Here is a 9,039-nt window from a genome sequence, read left to right as displayed (position 1 = left end):
CCACAATGGTTGAACTAATTTACACTCCCACCAACAGTGTAAAAGTGTTCCTATTTCTCCACATCCTCTCCAGCATCTGTTGTCTCCAGATTTTTAATGATCGCCATTCTAACTGGCATGAGATGGTATCTCAATGTAGTTTTGATTTGCATTTCTCTAATGACCAGTGATGATGAGCATTTTTTCATATGTTTTTTGGCCTCATGTATGTCTTCTTTTGTAAAGTGTCTGTTCATATCCTTTGCCCACTTAAGGTCAACCCTGGTAGATGTCATATATTATTCAATAAAAATTCATACTGACAATATGAAGTATCTCTATGTAATCTGGAAATGACTCACATTAGCTAATGACTGTCCTTCCAAGTACTGGCCATATGTTTTTGTTGTAAATACTATTAACTGATGGACTGCAGCCATCATCTAAATTAGCAGACATTTAAGCCTGGATGAGCAGCATGAAAATCCTCGACAGTTGGCAGCATGTTTAGAGTCTGTTGTCTTTAGTTGCAAGAAAAGTGAACTGCAAGCGGTTCTGTGACTTGTCTTCCTTTGATTTGAGTGGAATATACATTTGCCCTCAGACATACCTTTAGTGAACCATATGTATTAATCACAATAAAAACAACTTGGAAATAATTATAATTTCCCACCAGAGTAAACAAATACTAGTTTAATTTTTAACTTTATTTGTTAAACAATTTATGGAGGCCACAATATAGACAATGACATTTGAGACACTTATATCTTACAATGAGTTTAGTTTTGAGAACATATATAAAACCCTGCAAATCAGAGTAAAAGTTAAATACAAATAAGAAAGAAATAGTTAATAGAACATGAAATCTAAATGTCCAATAAACATATGAAAAATGTTTAACCTCATAATTTGTCAGTGAAAGGAAAATTAAAACCAGAAAAAGAGATCATTAAACATAGGATTGGCAAAGGGAAAAGGTGCGGAGCACTTAAAATAATTGGCAAAAGTATATGGAAAATTGAACCTTATGTATTCCTAGAGGAATATAAATTCAGTAAGAGAGTGATTTGCCTATATTTAATAAACCTCAGTATTACCACATTCTATGACCTAGAAATTTTGCTTCTGATAATATATGCTAGGGAATCTATTACATATGTTCATGGGAGATACGTAAAAGAATATTACTTGCCATGTTTCTTTGTGATAGCAAAACGTTGGAAACCCCTTAACATCCATCCAACTATGGGGATGAATGAATGGACTGTATTATATTCATTCAACGAAATACTACAGAACTGTTAAAATAAATAAGCTAGATCTAGCAAATCAGTGCAGATATGTATTAGATACATAATATTTCATGGAAAAAACAAATTAAGAGTGGATACCATTCCAATTAAAAAATTCTAAATATTATATTTTATGTAAACATACTTGCATAAACAGTTAATACTTAGGAATGATATACACAAACTCAAGAAATTGTTTTCTCTGAAATAAAGGCAGAGTATCAGGATTGTAAAAGGAATTTCAACAATATCTGTAATATTTTATTAAAGTTTTAGGTAAAAGAACAAAAAAGCCTAAGAGTAAAATAGTCACTAAGAATATTCAAAAATATTAAAAAGTCAAAAGTAAAAAATTATAAATTATAGTGACTAAAAGGTTTTAACCTAGTTAAGTGTATCAATATTCCAAATGTCTCCTACTTTTAAAATTTAAAACATTTTATAAACATTTTCCTGTAGTATTATGTAGCCTTTGCAATAATAACTTTTAAATGTCTGTAGTCTATTCTACAGAGTGCAGATGCCATAATTAACTTACGCATATATTTAGGTAACTCTGGTTCAGCAGGAAGATCTGTCATAGATATAGTTGTATATAAAACTTTAAAATGTAGTAATAATAGTAATTATTTATTAAATCATTACTGTGAATGAATACTTGAATAAGCACTTTAAACACAATATTTTATTTAATCCCACCAAGTCCCTTTGAGAGTTAATTATCTGAACTGTAAGATGAGATAATTTGTAATTGGCTAAGAGCCCCAGTTTGTAAGGGCCAGAGACAACATTCAGATCTGATTCTACCTGTGTGTCCCTGAAGCTTGTGTGCTGTTGGTACTGGGTCTACATTATCCTTCTACCATGTTTGTGGTATAATATTCAGGCATATTTCTTTTGAAGGTTCTACATGGGAGAGATTGTTAGTTAATCAGAAAAAGCTCAGTTTCTCTTGTTTTAGTACATATACCTAAGCTACATTCCCAGTCTCTCTTACAGGTAGGTAGGTGTATGATGAGTTTTTATCAATGAGCCAGGAGAAGTGATAGATATTCCTTCTGGATTAAAACTCAAAGTGAGTATATCTTACTTGAGCAAAAAGGAAAAAACCGGTCAAAGATTTTAAGGGGCAGGGACTTTATGTCTCCCTAGTCCAAAATTTATGGGGTTGCCTGCTAGGAATTTGACAAGTTTGAGTCCACAGATGTTTAGTTTACAAAACCCTTTCCTGGGATCTAGGGCTTGTAGAAGTAGCTATAAATAGCTAGGTTATTGAGAGTACAGGAATCTAGCAAGCTGTTTTGGAAGAGTCTGAATTTACAGGTGAAAAAAAATAAGGAATATCTAGAAAGGTTTGTGTACTGCTTATTTCCAACTCAAACGTGGTATTCTTTAGATAGATCGATTAAGAATCCATTCGTTCAGAAAATATCTCAACTGCATACAATCTGTACAGCATACTTTTCTCATATTACTTTAAAAGCCCTGCACTTAAACTGATTGTGTATGTATAAGATGATAAAATACACAATGAAACAAGGAGTCCTGCCAAAGATGAGAAAGTGGGGAAATTCCATAACCTAGGAGGACTGCCTTTAAAGGAGAAACATCTTGTCATTTGACTTCTATCCTGGCACACTCTATCTGGGGAATTCTCCAATATGAATTATTTTTTCACTTACTCCAGCAAATTTTTAAGGTCAAAATTTTCCTGGGTTCAAATCTAGACAAGTCCCCTTGGTGATTAGCAGATCTTCAGTAAGTTGTATAATCTTTCTCTGCCCCAATTTTCTCATCAGTAAATGACAATAATCACAAAACTCAATGGCTGTGTGATTAAGTAAGTTATATCTATAAAGTACCACAGTAGCCTGAATTACAGCTCCCAAATATATCTGGTCCTAATTCCTGAATCCTCAAACTATAAATGTTACTTTGTATGTTAACAAGTCTTTACTGGTAGGATTGAGTTATGGATCTTGAGATGGGGAGGTTATTTGGGTGGACCCTAAATGCAATCACATGTATCCATATAAGAGGGAAGAGAGGGATATTTGACCACAAACCGATATAGACAAAGATAGTGTGAAGATAGAGAGTGATGTGATCATAAATGAAGTAATGCTGGTAGCCACCAGAAGTCAGAAGAGGGAAGGAATGAATTATCTTTGAGAACCTCCAGAGAGAGCAGGGCTCTGCATCTTAATTTTGGTCCAGTGACATTTATTTTGGTCTTCTGGCCTCCAGAGCTGTGAAAGAAGAAATTTCTGTCGTTTTAGGTCACCAAGTTGGTGGTAATATTTTACAGTAGCCACAGGAAAAACCAATACAAATACTTAGACCCATGCTATAATATCCTAAGCATTCCAAAAGTGTTTGCTGTTAGTGTTCCAAGACAGTAGCCGGAAGTTCACACTTTGAGGTACTACAAACAAAAACAGCTTAAGGACCATTAGCCGTATATATCCAAGAAATCTGTGTCTGATTACATAACGGGGTTTCAGATGGGTTATTCTGATGGGGAAAGAGAAGATAATATTTTGTTGGCAGTTCACCTTCTACCAGTAGACTTTAATCAGATGAAATAGGGTACAGAAGTCTCATAGCTTTAGAGGAGGCAGCAGCCAACCTCCAAAGCCTTCTTCTGCTTCATTAAGAGTTCTTATTTATATTCCAGGCAACAGAATCACATGGAAAAGTGTGCACGGTATTTGTCAAAGCCTTGAAAACAGGGGTCCTAAACAGTAGCTAGAGGTAAAATTTGCTTCCCAAAGAATGACAAGAAGCGCATGCAAGAGAAGATAGTCTACTGTAGGGATGTACGGGCTTCTGGAGTCAGATAAAGTGACTCCCTACTGAGTCCTTACACTGCAGTTACAAGTTACATGGCGCCAAGTAGGCCATTACACCTCTCTGAGCCTTAGTCTTCTTTATAAACTGCTGGAGGCAGAGTGGAAGAAGGGGGAGATAACTTTGCCACCTTGGATTATTGTATGAATCAGATTAAATAATGGATGTAAATTGCTTATTTGGGGCCTGATTAGCACTAATCAATAAAGCGTATTCCAACAAGGTAAAGCCAAAGCACTAATTCATTCAGAAATCTAGAAAGTAGACAATTGACTTAGAAGACTAATAGAAAGTATAAAATTTGTGCATAAAGTTCCCATTAAGTTTTTCCTTTGTTTGTTTTAGCCCCAAAGATTATTTTCTTTACTCTCTAAAGTTTAAAAATCTAGTAGCACGAATGTTTGGGGGTAGCATATCAGTAGTAGAGTGGTTGTTCCTGAAAAACAGTAAGTGATCAAGATATTCCAACGCATTTTTTTAAAAAATGGGAAAAAAATCCAGCCTGTGATAGTAGAAGTTCGCATCAAAGCAATATTAATTTTTCCAATCCTTTAGAGATCCTATTTTTGCCATGTTTAGTCTTCAGAAAGGAGGTTATGTAAAATCACTTAAACTCTTCATAGCTAGGTTTTAAAATTTAATATATGTGTAGAATTGACAATACAAACTGGCCACAGAGGCCATGTAGAAAAGCCAGACATATATTACCTAAATAGAGAAAGCACTAGGCCTCCCTGACTGCTTCAATCACGATGTTCATGTTTTGAAAGACCTGCCAAGATTGTGGCTAGAGTAATGGAGTGGAAACTGGGGCAAGTGCAATGTGCTTCCTTTAATAAGCAAAGCCAAAGAGGGAATGCCAAATAAGGCTAAACTTGTATAGTATATAGCCCTTATTCTTTGTTTTCCACACAGAAGCTATCGCCTCTGTCCTTAGTATCAAGATACCTGCTTTTATGTCTCGGGGTGGGGATGTGATCCACTTCTGGCCAATGACATGCTAGGAGAAGTTTATAGGGGGTCTTCTGGAGAAGATATTTTCTGTTTAACAATGACAAATGAAGCAGAGAGTTTCTCACCTTTGTCCTGATCTTGTTCCGGCCTCTGAATATAACTGTGTGATGATTAGAACTGCAGTGGCTGCCATAGGACTATGAGAGGAAGGATTTGTAGACTTAGAGAGATGACAACCTTAGAGTATCATATTGCTCAGCTGCTGACACCACTATGGTCATCACCCTCCCGTGGACTTCTAATTATATGCAAAATAGCAACTCTTATTATTTTAGGCATTCTGTTTCTTGCAAGTAAAAGAATTTGTAAATATGATATATAGAAATAAGTTCAATTGTCAAAACAGTATTTAGGTTTAAGATCCCTGGAGCACACGAAGATGTAACTATAGCTGACCTATGAAAAACATGTTTGGGCTGGGTGCAGTGGTTCATGCCTGTAATCCCAGCACTTTGGGAGGCCAAGGTGTGTGGATCACCTGACGTCAAGAGTTTGAGACTAGCCTGACTAACATGGTGAAACCCCCTCTCTACTAAAAAAATACAAAAAATAGCCAGGCATGGTGGCATATGCCTGTAATCCTAGCTACTTGGGAGTCTGGGGCAGGAGAATCTCTTGAACCAGGGAAGTGGAGGTTGCAGTGAGCTGAGATCATGTCATTGCATTCCAGCCTGGTTGACAGAGTGAGACTTGGTCCCAAAAAGAAAAACACTAGTTTGAACTGTGTCACTTAAATGCCGATTTTTAAAGTAAATAAATTAGAAAATGTTTTGGATATTTGAGATAATTTAAGAAAACTCACAAACTGTATAGATAGCAATACTGCAAAAATTAAAAAGCTGGGTATGTCATCAATATATAAGATATATGGAGCTATTCGTCTATTTATCATTTACTACCACAAAATATATACAAATCTATTGTAAAATGTTAAAAGTTATCAAGACTTATGCACACACAGACTGAACGTTGTACCATTCAAAGAAAAATGTAAACAAAGATAAAGATGAAATATTAAAATGTAACCGCATAAAATTAACTGTAGTACACACAGTACTACTGTAATAATTTTTTAGCCTCCTCCTGTTGCTATTGCTGTGAGCTCAAGTATTATATCTGCTTAAAATGCCATGTGATGCAGGGCACGGTGACTCATTCCTGTAATCCCAGAACTTTGGGATGCCGGGGCGGGTGGATCACTTGAGGTCAAGAGTTTGTAACCAGCCTGGCCAACATAGTGAAACCCTGTCTCTACTAAAAAGACAAAAATTAGCTGGGCGTGGTGGTGTAAGCCTATAATCCCAGCTACTTGGAAGGCTGAGGCAGGAGAATCGCTTGAGCCCAGTAGGTGGAAGTTGCAGTGAGCAAAGATCATGCCACTGCACTCTAGCCTGGGTGACAGACCGAGGCTCTTGTCTCAAAAAAAAAAAAAAAAGTGCCATATGAAGCCAGTCACTTCCATGTGAGCCATTTGTGTCTTCAGTAAATTGCATATCATAGTAAAATGTAATCTCTCCTAGATCTCTTGTATTTTACATCCTGTTTAGTGCAATATCATAAACTTTGAATAACACCATGGACCCACACAAAGTACCACTAGTGATACGGAAAGGGTTCCTAAGAAGCAGAGAAAGGTCATGACACTACAAGAGAAAGTCAAATTGCATGATATGTATTGTAGATGAGGTTGCAGCTGCAGTAGCTCACCATTTAGGACAGATAATTCATCTTGGAAACAGAAAATGTAAACTTAAGTGATCAATAAATATAGTACTGTGAAAGGATTTTCTCTTTCTCATGAGTTTCTTAGTAACATTTTCTTTTCTCTAACTTACTTTATTCCAAGAATACGGCATATAATACCTATAATTATATAGTACAGTATGTAATACATATAATTTCCTGTTTATGTTATCTATCAGTAAGGCTTCTGGTCACTAGTAATTAGTAGTTAAAATTTGGCAAAGTCAAAAGTTAAATACACGGTTTTGTCTGGGCCAGGGCTTGAGTCCCCTAACACTTGCCTTGTTCAAGGGTCAACTGCATATTATAATATCTTTGGAGATAAGGTGGGAAATGATTCGAAATTACTCAATCAGAAGATTTTTAAAATGTGAAGGAGAAAAACTCAATTCAGTTTAGATGTTCATTGATTTACTCAAGTATTATCAAGTTTCTATGATTCCCAGGAACTATACTGCTGGGAATACTCTGATGAAAGTTGGATAGAATCTCTGACTTCATTTAGTGTGTGCACTTTATAAATAAACTCTTTTTAAAAAGATGACTACTGAATGATGAGTCTAACAGAAAAATAAGCATAATAAGATGATAATAGTATGGGGTTCAATTAAGGGAATCTACTCTAGATAGACCTACAGAATGAGAAGGAGTCAGCATGGGAAAATTCTGGGAAACTGTCTTACAAGCAGAGTAAGTGCAAGGCTTTGAAGCAGGAAAATTCTTACACAGTCCATCACGGTCAGAGTAGTATGAGTTAAGAATACATAGATGAGAGAAGAGAATAAAGGCAGATATTGTAAGGCCTAGCAGGCCAAGATAAGGAAATGGATTTCACTTTATTTTAAATAGGGTAGGAAGCCAGTAAACCACCAAGAAGTTTTAAGCGGAGAAGGGAGATGTTCCCACTTGTGTTCCCAACAGTCCACTCTGCTGTGTACAGCATGGACTAGGAGGGAAGAGTAAAGCAGGAAAATCTTCAACTAGGGTGGCTGCATGGATTACACAAACATCAGTGATCTGAGAATGGGTTGGTAGAAGCAATGGACTTTGCTGATAAAATGAATATTGTGGTGTGTGAGGGCAGTAAGTTAAGAATAACTCACAGGTTTCTAGCTTGGTCACTGGGCCCAAGGTACTGTCAATTTCTAACACGGAAGATGACTTTGAAGACAAAATGTTCATAGGATACAAATCAAGTGTTCTGTCATGGTATTGTTCTGGACTATACAAGTGGAGAGGTCAAGTGGGCAGTTTGAGATGTGAGCCTGAGTCTCAGGGAGAAGTCAGCACATATAAATTATGGGACTAGATCATATCATTTAGGTGAAGTGACAGAGGAAGAAGAAAACAGGAATCAGAACTTCAGCCTATGAATGCAGACATTTAAAAGGGAGACGATAGAAGAACAACAAGGAAAAACAAAAGGTTATGGGGTGCAGTGGCTTATGCATGTAATCCCAACTATTTGGAAGGCCAAAGCAGGAAGAGCACTCCAGGCCAGGAGTTTGAGACCAGCCTCAGCAACAAGGCAAAACTTTCTCTCCACAAAATTTTTAAAAAATTATTAACCGGGCATGTACCGTGGCACATGTTTGTAGTCCCAGCTATTCAGGAGGCTGAGATGGGAGGATTGCTTGAGCCTCAGAGTTTAAGCCTGCAGTAAACAACAACAACAACAAAAAGCCTGGAGGAGGAAAACAGTGAGGAGGAAAGAAGTAAGGGGAATATGTGTAGTAAGTTGACTGCACAGACATGGTCTTTAGGCAGGCATGGGTCATGTATTTGTTAATATGGAGATTATCAGCAAACTGCTCTTGTCAAGACCTTGAGGGAGGAAGGCAGAAGCCATACTGGGATGAGTTAATAAGTAAATAGAAAGAAGTTGAGTAGACTTTTTCAAAAATTTTTTCTATGGAGAGAAGAAAAATGGGATGATATTTGTGGAAAAGAAGTTAAATTATTATCTCCTCACTTAAAATAATATCATGCCCAGTGAGAAAGATCCAATAGAGAGGGAGATGTTTTTTTATGTAGGAGAAAGATGTTTTTTATGTATGTTCTGCAGAACAGAAGCCTCTAAGGGATGAGGTATCCAGAATCTATGTGGGGCCTACGGTGGGAGCGAGGAGACTTCCTTCAAATTATCAGTAAATATGTCATT

This window comes from Sapajus apella, unplaced genomic scaffold, assembly GCF_009761245.1.
Source record: "Sapajus apella isolate SASKATOON/1434 unplaced genomic scaffold, GSC_monkey_1.0 scaffold1, whole genome shotgun sequence".
NCBI lineage: Eukaryota > Metazoa > Chordata > Mammalia > Primates > Cebidae > Sapajus > Sapajus apella.
Note: the sequence above shows the minus strand (reverse complement) of the source record.